This window comes from Uloborus diversus, chromosome 8 (genome assembly GCF_026930045.1).
Source record: "Uloborus diversus isolate 005 chromosome 8, Udiv.v.3.1, whole genome shotgun sequence".
NCBI classification, from domain to species: Eukaryota; Metazoa; Arthropoda; class Arachnida; order Araneae; family Uloboridae; genus Uloborus; species Uloborus diversus.
Window position 1 is genome coordinate 144,767,952 of NC_072738.1, and position 23,381 is coordinate 144,791,332.

The 23,381-nt window shown below is 35.0% G+C and overlaps 1 pseudogene; it reads right to left on the reverse strand.

Moving 5' to 3' along the window:
• Positions 1-22,762, reverse strand: part of LOC129227539 (carcinine transporter-like) — a 34,953-nt pseudogene extending 12,191 nt beyond the window's left edge.
• Between the last annotated feature and the right edge of the window lie 619 nt (positions 22,763-23,381).

Below are 23,381 nucleotides of genomic sequence, written 5' to 3' on the forward strand. Positions count from 1 at the left end.
ATTTTCGTCCAGAAACTTTCCTTTTCCCTTTATGTGAAAAACATCAGATATTTAAAACTTTTTTGCAAAAAAGAAATTCTGAAAAATACCTTCATTAATTTCCGAAGATGGAAAGCATAGTCTAATAACGTTATCTGAAATTGAGAAATCGTTCAGCAATGAAAATATTCTATTGTAGTGTGAAAGTAATCAGAATACTAGCAAAAGTCTGCTAAACTTTTAAAATACTGTGTTATATTCTCTTATTCTTTCGATGTTGAACATATTCGATGAAATTCAAAATTATCGACTGATATATAAAAGCTTTTTTCAAAAATGTTTTTTTTTCTTTTTCTTTTTTTGACATGTCTAGAAAAAGTAAAAATGGGAAACGTCAGTTATTTACCGAACGATTAACTTGCCAGCCTCCAAGTTTTATTTATTTACTAGCATTCCCGTACCCGGCATTGTTCGGGTAATGGAATTAGCATTGGGATTACAGTGCTTAGTGCACCTAGTTACGAAAATCCCCTATAATAATTACTTATTACCTAGAATTTTTTCTAATTTTGGGAGGGTCCCGGGGCCTCTGGACTTCTTATATATATGCCCTTGTCCTTAACCGATCGTTAACTGTCATTAACAATCCTTTTAAAGTATTGATTTTCTTTGCAAACGCAGGCCATCCTCATTTTATTGTTATACCTATGTTTAAGCAAGAACTTCTTTTGTGTACAACATTTTTGGGTTTTTTTTTCTTCTGTTGCTAAAACTATTAAGCTGCTTGATGGAACTGACTCTGGAGCAAGCTACAAAAAATTGGCCGTGTGAAAAACAGTCTTCTCTTAAATCGATCTCTGCTACTTTTAATGTCTGTCCTTGTGACTTATTAACGATTATTGCAAATCAAACTTTTACACGAAACGGAAAATTCACATTCTAAATCAGTACTTCTTCCCCTCTTGTTTTTGGTGCTCAAGTTAACCTCTTTAAAATTAAAAATTTCAGCACGGTTCCTTGGATCAAAGGTCATGGTAATAATCTGGGGGGTTCAACCGACTTTTTAGCCAAACAGGTACATACTATCCTACTAACTTTCATGTTCCAATTCCAATTAAAGTTCTTAAAATTATCATCAACAATACCATTCTTGCTGATTGGCAAATCTGTTGGAATAATTCAGAAAACGCAAGATGGACTTTTGAAATCCACCCGAATGTTTCTTTTAACAGGTTGTTCAACACCAATTTCAATCAATTTCTTACCAATCATGGATTAACTCATTCTTACTTTTTTTTTAAAGAATACTCCTCAACTCTCCAGATTGCATCTGTGAGAAATTGGAGACTACAAACATTTTCTTTTCTATTGTAGGTTTACTCTTGTATTTTATATTTCATGTTAAAAATTTAAAACGTTCAAAATTTTGTATTCTGTTATTTGTATTCAGTATTATGTTATTTGTATTCCGTATTCTGTTACTGTTTTCTAAATTCTCTATTCTGTTACTTTGGAATTAAATAAAAAAGGTTGCAACGTCCCGAGGGTCCCTAATCTGGGCAAGTCACTACTGTGATAGGAACAGGGGACCCTTGGGTGTAATGTGATGTAGGTTTACTCAAGCCTTCCATCTTGCCCCCCCCCCCTCTATTACCGGCTCAAACTGGAAAACCTACTGTTTTATTGATAAAAATGCTTTTAAAAATGTTCAAAACCTTCTCAATTTTATTTACAAGCACAAATCTTTTTTTCCCCTCACTGAAATAAAGAAAAATAAATATTTAGGGTCTGAGAATTTAAAATTTTTTGTGAACAGGTATTGTTATTTTAGTTTCCTCTTAGACTCTTACTTTAATGAAATTCAAAAAAAAAAAAAAAAAACTGAGTTATGTTTTCCACCAATTTACTAAAGTCAACAATTTACTGATTATGACCATATTATCGATTGTGACAGTCTACTGATCATGACTTTGTTACTGCACCAGTATATTTTTAATCATTCTTATCTTCAATTAAGACTGTTTTTGAAACATATGTTGTTTCTAAAATGCTAAATAACTTTTAATCATTTTCTAATTAATTCTCCTTATCATTTATGTTTTTGAAAGAAACATCATTTTCTCTTCAAAATTGTACTTAAAAAAATCATTTATATTAAAGTGAAAAAACAACGTAAATAGCACAAATTTTGAAGAAAATACAGCATATAGCTATTTCAAGGCTACAATGGAGCCTCTTTCTCAGTGCAAAAAGCTCACCAACACAATCAGAAGTTGTGAGAGAAGTCACAAGTGTGATTCCTGTTCCGGGCTGATGAGTGCTAAAAAGCACAAAACTACAGTCCTCGGATGGAATACCTGGCGCTGGGGGTGTATTTTAAGTATTTCTGCCTTAGCCCTGGCTTTAGGGCGGTAACTTACTACAAAAAAAAGTCAGCTGTAGTTCCGGGTTTCTTAGTTGGATGGCGTTGGAAAGTCACTCCACATCTCCCCCCAAAACCGAAAAGGTCTTGTTACCATTCGGGGGAGAAGTGGAGGAGTTGTCTTCAGTTGTCTAAATCAGTACTATGCAAACTAATAATAAACTGCAAAACATCACTCATTTACTTTTACGATGTGAAATAAGGAACTACTTTGATATACCCCCCCAAGTCGGAAATTTGGCGACTTTTTTTTCTCGCCAAGCAAAATACTTGTTTTTGGCGCCTTTTTTCGAATGAATGAAATAGCGCTAAATCATATATGAAATCCAAAAATTGTTGCCACAAAACTTTTTTAAAAAAACTCAAAAAATGGTTCAAAATACAAGAAAATGCTAAATTTGGCAACAGCAAAAACCTAAAAGCTGAAAAAACCTAAATTGGCAACACCAAAATAAGAAACAGCAACCCTAAAAAGTCCGTAGGGAGTGCCAGATTTGGCGCGTAATTTTTTTTTTTGGGGGGGGGGGGGGGGGGGGTATATAAAAGTTATACCTGAAATAAAACTTAAATGCTTTATATATTTTATTTGTGATGATTTCTTAAAAACTTCGTTTCCAGTTTTGAAAAAGTGAAAGCAAAAGACAGAAACATTATTATTTGACTTGAGAAAAGCCTCAAAGAATCACGTGAGAAACAAAAGCAATCTTATACATATAAAATCTGAGTATCTATCTATCTATGTCCAAGCTTCTTCTCCCGAACGACAGTGAACTGACCATCGAACCAGGTATCGATGGATTCGTCATCTTCCCGTCTTCATGTTTGGCTATTTAACATAATCCTCCGATAATAATTAGCGGAGATATCAACTAAAAATTATTAATTATGACTCTTAGATTTCAAAATCAAATCCATATTTTTCGAAGGCTTTCCTCCATTCAAATTATTATTCAGTGCTTCAACTCAACTTTCCGGATGAACGCTTTTATTAAAATTTACAGCGTGAAGAAAATCATTGAAAAGAAACATCTGTTGCAATTTTTTTTCTCGAATATAAAGAAATAAAATTAGGCTTTTGTTTTAAGGCTTTTCCTGTAATCAGGGTGTTTAAGTTGTTTACTTTTCGATTATTTTGCCGTAATCTGCAAATTAATTACTTTTGACTAAAGGAAACAACCTCATTGAGAAATTCAAGTCATAAATATTCAATTAAGACATCATATTTTGTGTTTTAACGGAAAATAATGACAAGCTTATAATTTTACTGCAATTTGTTTTCTGACCAGTAGGATTCTCAGTGCATTTATTACAGCCCCTGACACATTTGTCTAGAAACTAGTGTCAGTGTACTACAAAAGCATCAACTGGACTGCTCTTACATTTTTTAGGTAGCCCGTGCAACGCCGGGCACGCAGCTAGTATCAAATTTAAAATTCGCTATGGAACAAAAGTTGAGATGAAGTACTGAATAATAATACTACTTTGATATACCCCCCAAATCGGAAATTTGGCTCTTTTTTTTCCTCGCCAAGCAAAATACTTGTTTTTGGCGCCTTTTTTTCGAATGAATGAAATGGCGCGCTAAAACATATATGAAATCCAAAAATTGTTGCCACAAAACTTTTTTTAAAAAAACTCAAAAAATGGTTCAAAATACAAGAAAATACTAAATTTGGCAACAGCAAAAACCTAAAAGCTGAAAAAACCTAAATTGGAAACAGCAAAATAAGAAACAGCAACCCTAAAAAGTCCGTAGGGAGTGCCAGATTTGGCGCGTAATTTTTTTTTTTTTTGGGGGGGGGGGGGTATATCAAAGTTATACCTGAAATAAAACTTAAATGCTTTATATATTTTATCTGTGATGATGTTCTTAAAAACTTCGTTTCCAGTTTTGAAAAAGTGAAAGCAAAAGACAGAAACATTATTATATGACTTGAGAAAAGAAGCAAAGAATCACGTGAGAAACAAAAGCAATATCAAATTTAAAATTCGCTATGGACCAAAAAATGAGATGAAGTACTGAATAATAATTTGAATGGAGGAAAGCCTTCGAAAATAAGGGATTTAAATTTCAATTACAGGTTTTAATTTCACAGAAATTAAAGGGTTTTAATTAATTTCTCCCGAACTACTTGATATTTCGAAAAATCTTTTCTTAGTGGATACTTTCGTAATCATGTGGACATGCCTGCCAAATTTCAAGTCTGAGGCTTCAGTGGTATTGGCTGTGCGTTGATATATGTATGTTACCTCAGAACATTGATTTTTATATAATAGATTTTTTTAACTCTTTACTTTTATCTCCATTCGATCTGCTTCTGTACTCGTTCGTCTATTTTTAGCAAAGCCACTATGTTGCATTAATGAAAACAACCAAACTAATAGGTGCAGTATAGACGAATAAAGCACTGAAAAAGAATTCTAATGTTTTATTCACGAAGAAAAAATAATAATAATGGCATTGTAACGAGCAACAACACTTACCAGCAAACGGTGACCAAGATGAATCGCTTTCTTAAAGTCGGATACTTAAAAAAATCAGCAGGAGAGTGTTTTTCTTCGCTATCTCTCTGCTTCTTTATTTTTTTCTCCCAGTTTCTAAAAAAAAAAAAATAACAAAAAAAAAAAATAATAAAAATAAAATAAAATAAATAAATTAAATGTTTTAAAGATTATGGCTAAACAATTTTGCAAATTGTTAGATGAATTAACATTATATTTCATTACTGTGAACATTTGTACTTGATTTAAGTAAAAAAGGTGATTGTTAATTTCATTGATAGTTTTTAAGTGCACCAAAAAATGACAATAAATGCGAGAAACATGCTTGTTATATCTGTGTGGCTATAATACTGTCTGATCTCGAAAGCCGCGACTAGCACCGTTGAACGGTTCTATTTTAGAAAGGGGTGACAGCTAGTTGAAGAAAATGCACCATAGTAGCATTTCTGCTATAAAAAAAAAAAAAAAAAAAAGCCTCAACTCGAACCAACATTTCTAATAAACGAATCCAACGGAAAACAAAAAAATAAAATAAAAATCCCCCTTACATTCGTTATCTTTCTTATCAATATCTCCCCTATTTTGATAAAATCAGAAGCGACCTGACGCATGCGCAAATTTGAGGAAGGTTGAGGTTTAAATGTCAAACAGTACCTGAATGCCAATTACTAAATAGTTACCACAGGTACAAGAGAAAATTACTTTTCCTTTCAAGCTCAAGTCTAAGTTGAGGAAGTAGAGGTGACTGGTGGCGACTCATCCCTCAATGCTTAAGCCAGTTATCGTTCAAGCTGGAAATCCTGGATCTCGAGGTAGTGTACAGCTTGAACACGGGGAGATAACGGACGAGCTGGTAGCGGAAACGAACCACTTCAGTTTGACAATAAGGAGAATCAGCCAGATCTCACGAGAAGTAAAAACTTTACTGCTTTCATGTTTTCGCTGATCCTACCTATTGCAAAATGAAGTGTCCTGTTTCCGATTCCAGCTAATCCGCCATCTCTTTGTGCGCAAGATAATTATACTTCTACTGTCTGACCATCTATTACATGGAAAGGCTAATATCCGGTTTATAGGCGGAAATGGACGTATCTATTAGCTTATAGGGCTGTTAATTGGTTTGTTTCAGATGTGCACTTTTGCTTCTCTATTATTTAGCCTTAGTTTTGTAAAAATCAAAATTTGCTCACAGCAGCATATTTTAAATCTAAAGAATATTCGATCCATATTCTTACGGCAAATATTAATTGATTTATTCATTCACAACGAAATTTTGAGCTTACCATTTTTCTTTTACGTTTCTGAACGAAATGAAAATATTTTATTTTCTTTTTGTTGTTTCCATGGTAACTATTTTTGTATCCCCTATTTTAGTTTTGAAAATGCAATAAATGAATAAGGCACTAGTAACATTATAAAATGCTTGCATCAAAATCCCATCGTTATTTTCCCTTCTCCCCTGCTAGATTCATTCAGATGGAATCGTCTTTACGTGGCAGATTGCCAAATTACATACAATCCATGGTCAAATAGCAGTGCTATCCATGGACGACAAGACAAAAACAAACACAATAACATAATAATTTTGCGTTTCAAAGCACAAATCAAGTTTCCTTCTAAAGGGCAGCAGCAAAAATGAGGAATCCGCTGCTTTAAAGCAGCATGAAGACTTCTTGAGATTTTTAAGTTGCTGTACTGCACTGTGTTCAATTAGTATTATTGTGGTAATGGTACATCAGCGACGTTATTATTTTTTATACGATGAAGACTTGTTGACACTCGTTTAACTAGTATTGAAGATCGACTCGATATGTTAGCAATGCATTGCGGTCTATCTTCAAAATTTTTCGCTTAATGACAAGAAGGGAGTTAGTAATAAAATGTTTTTAAAATGTTCGTTTCTCAGTATGTTGATTCAGCAGCACATAAAAGTAAGTTTAGGTTTAAAATAATCATGCAATTGCACAGAAAGAAACCAGCAAATGAAAATGTTCGAGTTTTTTTCATTGGAAGGTTATATTGTAGAAGAGTATTTCTCTACATGGTTAAACACTATATTTGTTATGAATGATGTTGAACACTATATTTAATCTTTCTTTTGTGTGAACTATGATAATGCATATTTACATTTGAGAAAGTTGGACAATAACATAAACAGATCGGCAAGAAATCATCCCGTGATTCCCCCGTTAGCTACTCCTAGTAAAAGGTAGTACAGTGAAACCTCCGAATAGCGGACAGTCAAGGGACTAGAAGTTTTGTCCGTTATTGGGAGGTGTCTGCTATTAGGAGGAACTGCTTAATTTACCTTTTTCAAAATGGGCTGTTGTTCCCTTTGTAGAACTCAATCGAAACAATTGCGAAAGGTTTACTACATTTTACGTCAAGTGTAATTAATCTGTTTTTTCTTAATAAAGGTATACTGACAGCACACACTTGTCTTAAAAAGCATTTAATCAATTAAAGTAATCAGTTAAAACAGTTTGACATCTCTTTTTTGCATTACCAACGGCGGCGATTCGGCGGAGCAACCCCCCTCCCCCCCACAAACTTTTTATGGTTAATTTATTTATTTTATCTCGAGTATCACTATTGCATGATTGACAGTTGGCAATATGACTTTGAATATGGGCAAATCTTTTTCATGTCTAAAAATTAAACAACCCAACGAAACCACGGCGCCATAAAGCCGACTACTACCGGCGCCGGTCTGCTCAATTGCATCTCCCGAGAGCCCCAGTTAGAAAAAGCGCCCAGTTTCCTCTTTTTTATCTTAACTTTTAAATAGTTATTGTGTACAAAATTCATTAAAATCTTAAGAAAAACGTGCGATAATTGTTAGACTGTCATCAGTTTTCACTTATCTGCTTCAATACTCTCAAAACTAGCCGTTACAAAACTATGACTTTTTTTTTCTTCCTTTTTTCTTTTTTTGCTGCCCGCAAAAAGGACCATGCCTTTTAGTTTTTTTTTTTTTTCTGCCCCCAACTTTTAAGACCCAATCGCTGCCTCTGCCCATTACCACTCTTTTAATTCCAAGAAACAGTAATAAGGAAATGACGGGGAGGGGGGGATATCAGTTGTGGAGGATGAAAAGCTTTGTAAGTAAGGCAAGCAGTTACTAAGATATTCTGTGAAAAGAAAAAAACCCGGAAGTGCTACGATCGCAAGGGAAATTTTTTGTGAAATAACTGTCCGTTATTCAGAGTGAATTACATGGAAAGGCCTATATTGAGGGACTGGGACTTGCAAAAATGTCCGTTAATTAGAGGTGTCCGTTATTCGGGAGTGTCCGTTAACGGAGGTTTCACTGTATCAACAGTAGTTTTTAATATGTTCATTAAAAAATATTATAGTAAATGTGAAATAATAACCTTTAAGATTCTATTTGAGGCCTGTGCAAAAAGGTTCCTCAATCTTGGACAAAACTGTGGTGTGGTATGATGGAACAGAGAAAATGCTCTTAATCTTTCTTTCTAGAGTTATACAGTGGAAATATTTTTTTAATCATTTAAATGAAACTTGAAATGTGTGGTTTTCTCCTTTCGTGCATTAATTCTAACTATGATACTAAAGTGAAAGACGACACCTTTTCTATGTTTAATTTCCACACTTAAATTTAAAAAAAAAAACAAAAAAAATAGAGCACGTGGGTAAATGAGATATTTTTGATTAGAGAGATTAAAAAATAATGATAATAATAATTAGAAGGAATGACCGATTCTTAACAGTGAATAACTAACGCTTTAGTAAAAAGATTTTCTTTTCATTGGTGTCCGTGTTTTAAAGAAGCATTTTTTAAACAGCATCAGGATTCAATCGATAAATATGGGAACTACCAAAATTTTCTTCTGGCACTACTGCTCGACCAGCATTATAAGTATGTGACTACTGTAAATAGGTCTACTGTTTGACCACGGATTGTTTGTAATTTGGCGATCGTCCAAATTAAGACGATTCCATCTGAATGAACCTAGAAGGGGAGAAGGAAAAATAGCGATGGGATTTTGATGCACGCGTTTCATAATAATTTCACTAGGGCCGCATTTATTTATTGTCCTTATTGAGGTGAAAATGAGTGAACACAAAATAAGTTTCTATGGAAACTACAAAAAGAAAATAAAATGATTTCATTTCGTTCTGAAATTTTGCAAATCGTAAGTTCAAAGTTATGTTGTAAGCAAAATAAATCAATCAATTTTTGAGTGAAAATAAAGATCGAATATAGTATTGATTTAAAAATTATTACAGCGAATAAATAGATCGCCATTTTTAAAAAACTGAGTCTAAATAATAAAGAAGCAAACGCGCACATCTGTATCTATGGAAAACTACTATCCTTGAAAGGTAATAGACGTGCCCATTTTCCGCCTGTAAACCGGATATTATTTCTTCCATAAAACCGCTAGTCAGATAGTACTATATATTAAAAAACGGGTCATGTGACTCACAGGGACTAACTAACCCATGAGGGGGATGGGACGTGATTCATGAAATAGCTTCCCCCCCCCCCCCCCAATTTACGAGTGGACGATCCTTGAAGTTAGAATAGGGGCCATGAAAGACTCTTCAAGTAAAGGTAGACTTTTTTAGTAATTTCTTTTTGAACCTGACGAGAATAAGCGAGAAGGAATACACAATATTTACCAATATTTTCTGCTGAAGCTGAGGTCCCTCGTGCGCAGTCGACCCATTCATTTTACTGATTCTGGCCATTATATCAGTTGCTTCACCGTACCGTTCCTGGGAAATCAACCAACTGGGAGATTCAGGAAGAACCCTACAATAAACATGGGGTTTAGTAAACGGTGTGACTTCTAATTAAAAAAAAAAAAAAAAAAATACATAGATTTTCTTCTTTTTTTTAAAAATAGCGATTTTCCAAATTTTGTGTCTAGTCTTAAAATACTGTTACAAATTTTGTAAATAGTAATTATTTTTATGATTAATTTGTTGTAATTTGGCTAATTTTGGCGTTTGTTCCGTTAATTTTCATCTAAAATTATCGTAGTAACTTAACCTGTAAATAGTTTCTTGTAATATACATACATCCCCCTAACATTTGACTGAAGTATACGGTCCCCCCATTTCTGAGTGATAAAATTTGTGCATGGAAATTTGCTGGGACTTCGATGTATAGAAAATTTTGATATAAGGAAGTTCGATGCACGGAGGTTCGACTAACAGATAAATTTCTTGTGTTCTATTGAATGATAGCTATATTTTCAGATTGAATGCTCAATAACATAACAATCAAAATACAGAAACATCCCCATGCTGCTGATTGAAATAGTAATAAACTTCATTTCTGGGGTTGGGGTGCACTTGAAAATATTTGGCCCCCCAGGACCGCCAATTTCCCTCAAAACGTTTTCATAACTCACCTAGCATACAAAAGGAGGCAGAACGCAGTGCAGGTAGTCACGATGCTTAGGTAAAGCCAATTCCTCGTCTGCCAGGCAATGAGAGGAAGAAGGCACAACCCCAAGGTCCACGAAGTTGTAGTGATGCCGTTCATTCGGGCTCGCAAATCTGGCGTTACCAATTCGAGCACTGTAGGGAGAAAGAAAAAAAAAGAGAAGAAAATTAATTTGAATTCTGAAATTTTGAATTAAAATTATGTTTTCGCAATCACGAGCTGCGACAGGACTCTACTCATTGGAGCCATTGTTTTTAGAAACGGCTCTTGTCCCCCCAAGCCTTACCCTCATCTTTGGCGGTTACATATGTATAGTTGTTTGTGCGTAGACCTGTGTGAATGCTGTTGGCGTATGTGTGTGTGTGTGTGAGCGTGTGTGTGTAGGAGGACATGGACGCCACCGACCCGGCGAAGCGGATTCCGGTGGACAGTGCTCAGGACCGGAGGAGCCGCGCCTGCAGAGGACGGTTGGGTTGAAAAAGGAACCAGATGCCAAAGACGGTCAAATGAAAACAATTAGCAATCGTGATTGCTAAAAAAAAAAAAACGACTAAATATGTTAACTTGATATAATTCTAAAACTAATCGCAACTGCTTCTCTGTAGGATTTTCAAAAATAATGATGATCTTACATATTGACATCTTTACTAATAATGAAGCTGAAAGTCTTTCTGTCTGGATATCTGAATGTCTCTCTGTCTGGATATCTGAATGTCTCTCTGTCTGGATGTCTGGATCTCTTTGACGCGCATAGCGTCTAGACCGTTGGGCCGATTTTCATGAAATTTGGCACAAAGTTTGTTTGTAGCATGGGGGTGTGCACCTCGAAGTGATTTTTCGAAAATTCGATTTTGTTCTTTTTCTATTCCTATTTTAAGAACATTTTACCGAGCAAAATTATCATTAGATGGACGAGTAAATTACTAAGTTATCATAACGTCGAACCGTAACATGGGCAAGCCAATTGGTGAGAAATTCACCACACATTATTTGTAAATATACAGACGAACCAAAAGAACTTTTAATTTTTCTCCTACGGGCAAAGCCGTGCGGGTACCACTAGTATTAAATACATTTAAAAATACCATTTCATTTTGCTTATTTTATAGCAATGAATTTGATTTTCTTTAATATTAATTTTTGATCAACACAACAGTCAAAAATAAAATAAAAAAAGATTTTTAATAAAATGCTTTTTTGAAATCAATATTTAGGTAGGGATGGACACACATAGAAAATTATAGATAGGTAGACACATATTGACAGAGAGATGAATTAGACATAGACGCATAGATATAGAAAGACAAATATACTGATAGGTAGATGTAGTTAGATATAGATAGATTATCTTTTGGAATAGGCAAATAGATGTATAGAGATAGACAGCCAGATAGATATTGATAGAAATATAGGGATATAACAGATAGATAGATGTGTGTATATATATATATATTTATATATATATAGATAGATAGATAGATAGAGAGAGAGAGAGAGAGAGAGAGTTGGATAGACAGGTAGATAAATAGATAAGTAGATAAATATGAATAGATTAATATATTTTATGATCTTTCAAAGAATTGATAAATCAATGTGTTTTCAGCTTTATGTCGCTCGTATACTACACAGCAAAAACTCAGGCCCTTCAGCTGAAATAAACTCTTATTCCATTAGATATATTTTGTGTTCATTGCTTATCAAAGAAAACGCAGGGAATATTTTTCAGGTCGAGCATGTACATTGTACAAACCAACCTTTTGTACTTACGTATAATATAGGCTACTCCGTAGATTGTTGACATGCAAGTACCGTTGATGGTCCTTAGGATGAGGAAGAGGGAAAAGTAAGGACTGAGGACGGAACCTATTTCCGTTATTGCTATGATTGATGCCATTATCAAGAATGTTGGTTTGCGTCCAAGCCTGGAAAAAAAACAAAGAAATGAAACTAAGCAAAATGGGCTGGTGGATTTGGTATGCGTAATGATTTTGCCTGTTTTCCTACCTTCCTTTAATAATACTGTTCAAAAGACGTCAAACGTTCACTTTTATGAAGAGAGCAATGAACGAAAATAATCAAAATTATTAATCAACTAGAAAATCATCCATCAGGGTATGAAGGATGAAAATTGCTAGAGAAGCAATTGCCCGTTCGGTGATATTTTGATAGTTGACATTTTAACCCTAACTCCAGAGGATTAACCCTAAACTCCCGGTAGATAGCTTTTATTGTCAACCTCTTTTTCGTTTCTTCACTCTTCTAAAGTGACATTCTTGCCAGTAAAACAGACTGGATCCAGTTCAGCCTTGTCGAAATAAAGCATTTCCCTGCACGTCAAACATTACCAAAAAATATTGTCAAATTACCATGCCGTTGCGTAAGTTTCATTGTTGATGACGTCAGGAACGTTACTCGATCATTCGCTATTATATATATTTAACCCTAACTCCAGAGGATTAACCCTAAACTCCCGGTAGATAGCTTTTATTGTCAACCTCTTTTTCGTTTCTTCACTCTTCTAAAGTGACAGTCTTGCCAGTAAAACAGACTGGATCCAGTTCAGCCTTGTCGAAATAAAGCATTTCCCTGCACGTCAAACATTACCAAAAAATATTGTCAAATTACCATGCCATTGCGTAAGTTTCATTGTTGATGACGTCAGGAACGTTACTCGATCATTCGCTATTATATATATGAGGTTTTTCATACCTTCCTTTAATAATACTGTCCAAAGGATGTCAAACGTTCACTTTTACGCAAAGAGCAATGAATGAAAATAATCTAATCAATGGAGTGGCTGAACTATAATTTTCTCTAGGGAGAGTGGATGGAATAGTCCTTACACACATACAAATACCTGTATTGCCGTGGGTAGGTAAACGACAGATCTTTAAAAATGAGTTTTTCAGATATTTAAAGAAAAGCTTTTTGAATTCCCCATTAACACTAGTAAAATGTTGGAATTTGACATTTTTTTCGAGCTTTATTTTCAGCAGAAGCCAAATATAGATAAGGTTGTACATAAAGCTAAAGTAAAATAAATGACAAAAATGCGAAAAATGAAAAATCGAAAATTTTGCAGATACAGCTGTTTACCTGCCCCGGTTAGTTATTAACATACTAGGGACTGAAAATTGACTTGCAGGGCCAGAACCTCTGTTCAGGGCTGCACTAACCGACGCATATGCCTCAGTTATTTGTTGGTTCATCAGTTTTTTTAGTCGTTCATTTACTTTTTGCAAGTAATATTGAAATTTTAAAGTTAAGTAGCATTTGGATAAACTTATGGCAATGTGTTTGTTCTTTTGTTATGAAAATAAAAATAATAATTTTCGTGGGTAGCGGTTTTTGAGCCTCTTCAAGCCAGGGTACCAGAAGGTTATTTCTAGTGAGTCCTGCACTATCTGTTTCCGGCTAGTTATTAACATACTAGGGACTGAAAATTGACTTGCAGGGCCAGAACCTCTGTTCAGGGCTGCACTAACCGACGCATATGCCTCAGTTATTTGTTGGTTCATCAGTTTTTTTAGTCGTTCATTTACTTTTTGCAAGTAATATTGAAATTTTAAAGTTAAGTAGCATTTGGATAAACTTATGGCAATGTGTTTGTTCTTTTGTTATGAAAATAAAAATAATAATTTTCGTGGTAGCGGTTTTTGAGCCTCTTCAAGCCAGATACCAGAACGTTATTTCTAGTGAGTCCTGCACTATCTGTTTAGGGAATAAAATAAACTCCTTTTTAGTTCAGAAAAAGATTTGAGATTCCTGAGCAAAGCAAAAGTGACAAAGAAGCTTATAAGTAATTGGCTGCAGATTTTGTATATTGTGTGTGTGTGGGGGGGGGGGGCACCAATGGTTTTTTCGAAAATGCTTCTTCTAAAAGATGGTTTTTAAGAGTTTTTTTTTTTTTTCCAATGCTTATATCAAGTTAAATAAAAAAAATACTTACCTGTCGGATAGATATCCATAGCCTGGTGTCCCAATGACGTCACCAATGAATATGAGACTAAGGGCAAGACTGCTAAAATGGCTATCGTGACAGACCATGTTCCACTATAAAAAAAAAAGTAAATGAATAAATGAAAAGGAAACAAGTATTCCTTTGAATAAATTCTTAAATCAATTCCTTTGATTAAATCTTAATGAAATAATTTTAATCTATGTATATAAGCTTCGATTTTGTTAGCAGCTATCCTTGTCTCTCTCATTATTTGGGCTGTCTTTTACTTTGAATGTTAGAGTTTTAATCAATAAAATAATTATTCCGAACGATTTGCATTTATTTTAAACACAAAGGTATTTGTATTACAAAACAAACCAAATTCATTCTCTCAAACTGTTATGTGTTATATTACATGAGTTAGAATGCTTTGTTCTAATGAGAAAGTTTTCAAGTCGATTATTTTCCTTTCTTTATTTTTTTTATTTTTTTTATTTTTTGAGCAATGGCAAATTGCTATTTGTCCTCATTTGACCGTTTTCGATGTTCCTTTGGTTTTCAGATTATCCTGACGACCGGAATATGTCTAGCTCGATGTTTTTAATATTTATCATAGACTAATAATAAGAGTAGACCGAGCTATGGCAACCCTTTTGCTGCTCATAAACCAAACCATGTGACTGGTGGATATCCTAGCAACAGCGGGCGCAGACGATCAACGCCAACGAGAAATAAAATAAATAGAATTGATGGAACACGGAAGAATGATCTTTTATGGAGTCCGATTTGTAAATTTGTTATTATAAGTTGTAAATATTTTGTTAATATAGTGAGTTTTTCGTTTAGATAGTATTGTGCATTTTCTTTAGTCAAGTTCAATAACTCTCTAAGCAATTAAAGATGCAAGCGCCCAAAAAGAATCGGCAAACGGTAAGATTTTTCCCTACAATTTCAATTTAAGATACCGATTAGTACATTTTTGTGTCAACGCAAAACGTTTACGCCATTATGTTTACACCAACGCTGACGTAGCAGTTCCGAATGAAATAAAAGTTACTGAAAACTGATCAAAAACTAATTACTAATGTGAAAATAATGCATAACTAAAAGAAAAACAGTTCAATCTCTGCACCTGGAAAAAAATTATAATAAAAACACATTGCGTCTTAAAATACATGTCGAGTGCCAAACTATAGATAATCCTGCCATCTAGCAACCATGCTGCCAAAGTTTTCGCCAAGCCTTCCACTAGTCACATGATGTATCCATGAACCAATTTTTTTCATCAGCAAGTCTGAGAAAGCTCGGTCTACTCTTATTATTAGTCTATGATATTTATTTAGAGAGTCTAATTTTTGGCATCATGGTTACAGATCATTTATGGTTTGATTTCATTCAAGGCTTTACTCAAGCAAATTTTACGTTAAAAACCTCTTCTCTCCCCTTGTAAGATAACGTTTTCAGTAAAAATATCTATATAGATGAACATGAATGTACCATTAGTTAGCAGTGAGGCTAATGTCTTCCAATATCTTAAGCAGATCGCGAAGAAACCATTTTGTGACAAATGTGTTAGCCACCTTTGCAGTAGCGGATTTACCATGCCGAAATGGGGTCGTTTCCAATAATTTAAAAGTATTTTTTTCTGAAAGAACTTGCTTAAAAACATAGGATCTAACCATTTTTTAAACAATTTGTTTAAGTTTTATATTTTTAAAAAATTACTTAAATCGGTGATCTTTCATTGTTTACTCTTCTGTCCGATGACATTACAAATGATGAAATGCCATTCTGTGTTGCCATTCACAGAGCAAAATATTTAATTCACATCTTTACTCACGTGTATTGGCAACGATATGGTTGATAGCAAGCGTAGAGCGCAATTTAAATTCGCTGCTTGATTATCATAACGTGGAAACGCGGTACAAAGATGCGCCAAAAAGTATCATTTGTGACGTCATCAAGACCACGCCTTGTTTGAAAAATCGGACAGTTTAAAAAATTAATTAAAAAATAACTTTTGGGAAAATGAAAGAATTTTCTGGGTCCGTGTTATTATTATTATTATTTTTTGCTTATTCTATCAATTTCAGTGATAAAAGTACTACTTTTGACTTGAAGGAAACAACCCCATTGTCGCACTAGAGAGGGGCCTTCACGATTATAGGAGCCCCAAACAGGATTAAAAGCTGCACATGACAAACGTTTCATAAAGTTCTTTGGGGATCTCAAAAACTGTGTTGCGGGGCGAGCTCCTGTTCCTGCAAATCTGCTACTGCACCTTGTATAGGGGCGCCCCGATGGAAGGCCACGGGAGGTCAGCTTGACCTCTCAAAAATGTCCTTATACGGAAAATTTCGTATGACGATTCGGCAAAATTATCATTATTAGGCAAAATTTGAAGCTCTATGCGGCAAAATTGTCATAATTAGGCGAAATTTGGAGTTCCAATCGGAAAATTGTCGAGTTCCATTCGGCAAAATCATCATCATTCGGCAAAATTTGGGGCTCCGTTCCCCAAATTGTTCCGACCTCCCAAAAATTTAAGTTCGGGGAGCCCCTGACCTTATATCATTGTGAGGAAGAGCACATGACAACACAACAAAGAATGAGCTAGGCGAAAATTTTAGAACAGATATGAATCTATATCTCATTTCTAATCAGGCAAGGAAACAGAAGCGCGCGAATTTGCTGCTGTAAATGCTTCTTGAATTACGAACCAGAGAATTTATGGCACTTTTCATACTCAAGGAGAGTACTCATCATAAAAATTTCAAAGCCAACGTTATCAGTCAACTTTAGATCCAAATATATGCTTTACGAGATGGATGCGTACTTAAGGGGTAAAACTTTTACAGGTAAGAAATAAGTATGGGCACCGTGTGAATTGTAATCTTTATTTTTAATTCGCTTTCTTTTTACTTCCGCTTACAAAAAAGGAAGCATTGTATTCGCGAAAAAATTTTCACTCAAAATTCGGCCTTAATTTCCATTTTGCTCACCCCCCGAATTAATGTTGAGTTTTTTTTTCAACCCGACCACACACGGATAAGTGCCTAAGAACGTATAAACACTCGAAATATATATTTTGACATTCTCCGAGTTAACCACAACGACTTTTCTCGTGACGTCCGTATGAACGTATGTATGTATGTGCGTATATGCGGACGTGCGTATGTATGTCGCATAACTCAAGAACGGTACGTCCTAGAAAGTTGAAATTTGGTACGTAGACTCCTAGTGGGGTCTAGATGTGTACCTTCTTTTTTGGTTGCATTCGGATGTTCCAAAGGGGGTGTTTCACACCTTTTTGGGGGTCAAATCATTGTTAATTTCGATGCAAACTCAAGTGGTGTTATAATTTGGCGGACACTTGGCGATACATCGCCAGTCCTTTGGTCGCCAACTAGGCGAAAAAATTTGGCGACTTTTTTTAAAATTTGGTTAAGTGCAAGGGCGCATCCCCCTAAATATCGCGAAGATCCCCCCTAAAAATTTCAATGTCGCATTCCGCGCCATGAGGCTCAGAAAATTGAGTTAACCTAAGAAGGATGTCTTAAGGATGTCTGTTACTGGTGCCGTTACCCTACACAGGGCCGGATTTAGGGGAGGGCAGGCGGGGCTACTGCCCCGGGGCCTCCACAACAAAGGGGTCCCCACAATAGTTTTTGCAAAATATCCAAAATAAAAAAATAAATAGCAGTAACTTCAGGATGTATTTACTATTAAAGTGTTGATCGAAAATATTGGATATATACATACATATCAAAATATTCGGATATATATCAAAGTATGGGATATTTTCGAAAATATGATGATTTTTCGAACCCTGATTAGGGGCCTTCACTCTTTCGTTGCCCCGGGGTCTCCACACTTCCAAATCCGGCCCTGACCCTACACGAAGGTGATTAAAACTTCAGATATAAAAATATTCCTTTAATGGAAGGCAAACATTGGGAAACGTTTGGATGGAAAATCTTCTGCTCTTTTTCTCTCGATATTAATCCAGCTAAATATCGTGCGGGATTCGGGATCAGAAATTGGAGACCCAATAGAGCAACACCATGTCCTCTTCACTCTCCCAATGTTAAATCTCTATATTTTTTTGAGTGGAGACATTTAAAGGACAGAGTGTTTGCAACACCAGCTTAAGGACTCGGGGATATCTTACATCAAAAACTATATTGTTGACACCACCACAAACTTCTTCACCAAACTTGGTTATCACGATAACCCACTGATCTTCGATCAAATCTTCTTCACATTTAATTCTGGCGGCACAAATATGCCGTCGGATGCTATGTTCATCTGTTGATGATTCTTGTTTGCTTAGGTTTTACCTAAGCTTCTTTTCATTCTCGGCACTGATAGGACTATGCCTATCAGTTTTCATTCCACTTGTACATTCCATGTAAATACTTGTATATACTCAGTTCTTATCATATTCCAGATTATTCAATTCTCCTGTCATTTCAGTTATGTAATCCCTGTAAATATGTATATAGTGTAGCCCTGAAAAGATTCCTTTTTTTTTCATTTCAGTTATGTAATCCCTGTAAATATGTATATAGTGTAGCCCTGAAAAGATTCCTTTTTTTTTCTACTCCATCCCCCCCCCCCCTCACACCATTTCAAATCAACTCCTTCATGACTTTCCCTCATACAGGGTAAAAGATCTGGCCCATATAAATTCCTATCTGTATCTGTATCAACACCAGCTTCAGATATTTAATTTTCTAAGATCAGAATCATGGATGTTTTGACCTTCGTCTAGTGTGATTACCCCAATGTTGAGCAATAGGTGGGGGAAACTGGAATACCGCCTCGACGTTCTGCGAGTTACAAAAAGTGCAGACATAAAGAAATTTATTATCCTTAAAAGTTGATTAGTTTCGTCATGGAATATTTAAACGAGCTTCTGCCTAATTACATTTATCTTAATTCATTAAGACATTAAAGAGGGGTAAGTCTATTTTTATCATTTTGCACGTGCAGTCAGTGACTTAGCTGGTGTTTTCCTCTCATAATTCAGCTGTGACATTTTTCATTTTTCAGAACTCATTAGAACGTCCTTTTTTTTTCCTTCGTAACGTTAGAACTTGACCCTTTTTTTTTTTCTGAACGCACGCGCTTCCGTGGCATTAAATTAATACATCAGTTTGGTTTTACTTGTGATGGAAATATTTAAAAAATTAATGCTTTAAAAATTTAAACTGTTTTTAAATTTGATAACGTTTTGTAAGGTACTTTGTTGGAGAGAAAATTTTGAAGATGTTGAATTTAATTTGTCAGAATGACAAATATTAGCATAAAGCTAATTGTAGAAGGGGTATAACAGCATTATATATAATATTTATAAATGATTTGTAGGTGTGCCAACAACGCTCTTAAGACGTGCAGTTAAACATTAAATATATTTAAATTTTTTGTAAAGCAAAGGCAAAATAGGTTTATGAAACTATATTTCCTTTCAAATGAACGTGGAGTGTTTATAGGTCAAGAATGAACCCGCGAACAAAACAATAACATTAAAACCAACAGAGTGTAAAAAAACAAAGTGCTTTCAAGGGCAGGGGCCCTCCGATGGGAGGTCACTGTGATTTTCCAAAAATTTCCATATTCGGCAATTTTGTCTAACGATTTGGCAAAATATGGAGCTCTATTTGGCATCATTCGACAGAATGAGAGTTTCCGCCCTCCCAAAAATTAAAGTTCGGAGCGTCCCTGATCATGGGATTGAAATAACTTGATGAGAAAATTCTCATTTTACATTATAAAATTGGTAATGTTAAGCAAGCATAGCTCTCTCGTGATTTTTAAACTCATTAAAGTATTTAAACTTGCGAATCAGCCTGAAAGTACGTAATAAAAATTTTCCAGAGGGGGTACTGTTCATTTAGATAACTAGAACACACAAAAAAGTTAAACACGCAATTTAATTTTTCCATGATGTGGCAAGAAATTTGCTAAACATTAAAATCCTCACCCTCTTATTTGACTACTAATTTCTTCCATTAAAAAGGGAAAAAACGTGGAGAGAGTAAAACCTGCAGCTCTTGAAGCAAGCATCCCAAATCACGTTTGGAAAAAAATCAGATTTCTTCACTCGTTTCGGATAAAATGTGTTTCCCATTCGTCGAAATTGAACCATGTGACTTGATATTTTTGCCTCAGCATTACCTAAGCCAATGCTTGGACCTGCTCCCTCCAGTTTCTAATTCCTGCTTTCTGATTTCTCCTCGTGCTTACAACCAGTTTCTGCCTCGCGGATAAAAGAGCAAGCACTCTAACTTTTATATCAACTCTATGGTTGTTCCTCATCATTTTAACCTGATACAAATACAAGCTTCTTACCCGCCATTTTTGACACACTAGCAAAACTGATTGAGAATACTATTTTTAAGGATGCAAGAAAATAGTGCACAGTTCAAACTGACTGGATTTCGATTTCTGTTTAATCCATCATTTTCTATTTTGGCAACCCCAATATCATTCGATTTGGCCTCGACTGGGTTATGTAAACTATCATTTTTCATCAAGCGTGTACTCAATCGCACCCCGGCAAGAAAAGTAACACAACTCAAAAAAAAGGGGGGGGGGGGGAACAATTTTGGAGAAAATTATGGTTTTACGCAATAGTATTTTTAATTGATTTAGTCTCAACTCAAATACTACAATAAGCGCGTAAAAAAAAACGTGTTTACTGGTTGGTTTTTGTTGTCTAAATTAATAATGCATTTTCAAAGTTCAAGCATTTTTCTTCTTATACGTTATGGAATTTCAATGATGTGTCACAGTTGATAATATCATTTTTACGCCACCATGCACCAGTTATTTAAGCTAACTTCGTGCGAGTTTTGTGTCAAGAAAGAGCAATAAATTTAGGTTTCAAATCAATGGCTAGAGAGAATCAAAGTGCAAAATGCTCAGTTCGCTAACCATTTAACTACCATAGGAATGTGTCCCATAAGTTCAAGGTTTGAAAAAATTGCTAAATACAAGCTTTTTTTTTTAATTGCATTTTTCCATGTCACTGAGACATCAGAACCAAAAAACAGCAAAAAAAAAAAGTTGTTTTTTTTTGAAGTGAAACTTTTTATGGATAACACACATTAAGGTCTATAGTTATTCTCAGCGGAGAGGCTTTATATCTCCGATAATTCACAACATTTTTCCAAATTTTATTCTCAGGACAATACAAATGAAAAATTTACAATACATGAGAATGGAAGAATACCCAGGGCGAGGTGGGAATCGAATTCACACCTCTGGCTTAGAAGACACAGCTTCTACCAAAGCGCCAACGAGGCCCCAGTGGACTTTGAATTTCTGATCCACAAGCTTTTTGTGTGGCGAAAATGGCGTAGAAGTGTTTTAATTATTGCCAGAAACAATGAAAAAAAAGTAATTATAAAGTTTTTTTGTTAATAAATTTTGCATATTAATTTCAATGCTGAACTTGCAAGCATATATTTGTGTGTTTGGACATTTTAATCCTTTTAAATATTGTAGATTTTGGAAAATTTGTTTGATTCAAGTCAAGTCATCAGTTTAAAAGCGTAATCCACATTGCTTCAGTTCAGCCGTGAAATTAGTTTATTAACTTTTACTAACAAAATTAACTTGATAATTACTATTATTTTTCACTGCTTTTGGCAACAATTAAAAATCGGATTTCGAGTATTGTTAAGTTCGCTCGTTGTTCATACTCTACAATTTTGTTGGAAATATGTGTTAAGTTAGGCTCAGAAAGAGCAAGAACGTGGCCTGAGAGAAAAAGCGTGAGGGTGAGGTGACAGTTCAGAATGTAAAAAAGAAAAAAGAAAAGATAAAATTTCCCTTCTGTTGTGTCTTTACGACACACATTTTTTTTTTTTTTTGAAAGTTATTGTGTAAAAGATGTAGCTTTCTTTTTCTGTGGAAACATTGCAAAACTTTCTTACTCTACCCCAAAACTTGCAGTCCTGAAAGGCTTCAATAAGGTTTATCAGTTAAAACAGCAAACTTACCGCAGTTACTGCTGTAGCATCATAGTTAGAAGTATCATAAGACCATCCTTTGTCACATTGCTTTATGGGCCAAGAGGCATCGACAGTCCAGTTTCCAGTTTCCAAAATAGTCCTATAATCAACATCATACATGGAACAGGACTGATCAGAAGGAGGTCGTATCAGCGCCTTCTGAACTTCCAAAGAGAGATTCGAGTGGACCAGCTCCGGTACATAGCACCAGTGTTCGGGTGTGTTGGTCATGAAGATCAAGTTCAACGAAAACCATGGTATTACGACAAAAGCCGGGACGAGGAAAGCTCCCACCAGGAGTTTCTGGTAAAGTCCGAAGCCTCCGATTTCTTTGAGGATGTCCTCGAAATCCATTGCGTTTCCTCGGGTGACAGAAGAGTGAGTTATAGTTCTGCTAAAGAGGTTGGAGTTTTATTCTAGCGAGAATATCTGTAATGATAGAACAATGATTGCTCAAGAGACGGAGAGGGAGCACCGAAAGACACCTGTAACGAGAGCAAATATTATATTCACTTCTATGACAAGGCGTTGTTTTGCTTTCTTCAGCATAAAAATTGATGAAATGTCGTAAAATAAATGCTTTATACGTTATCCCAACAATGAGTAAATTGTTTATGCTCTGCAGAAAAAGAAATGGTAAAATCAACGTTATTAAAGCAAAGTTGCAAAAATATTGTATACACGTGCAGCGGAGGGACAAATAATCTCATTTTTCATCGGAAAAAAATTTGAGCTTCCAAATTTGAACAGAAGTTAAAATTTTGAATGTTCGTGTTTCGTAATTAGATAGAACTCTTACTAATAACAAAAATAGCTTTCTTGGTTGGTCCTATAGTTAACGGTTGTTATATGTTAAGGGCCGAGAACCGCGAGGTGGTTAAGCAGCAGACGCAGTATCAATACGTGTTTCGGGGCTAATCATAACCCCTAACCATATAACACGTGCATGCAATGTTTTGGCCCGTTTTTGCTGTCAAAAGGTTGATTTTATCATTTAAATCGTCTAACAGTCAGAAAATAAATAATTTTTAAAAATATGGAAATTTTCTTTGTGATCAGAATATACAAATTCATATTTAGCGAAGTAAAAATAAATAG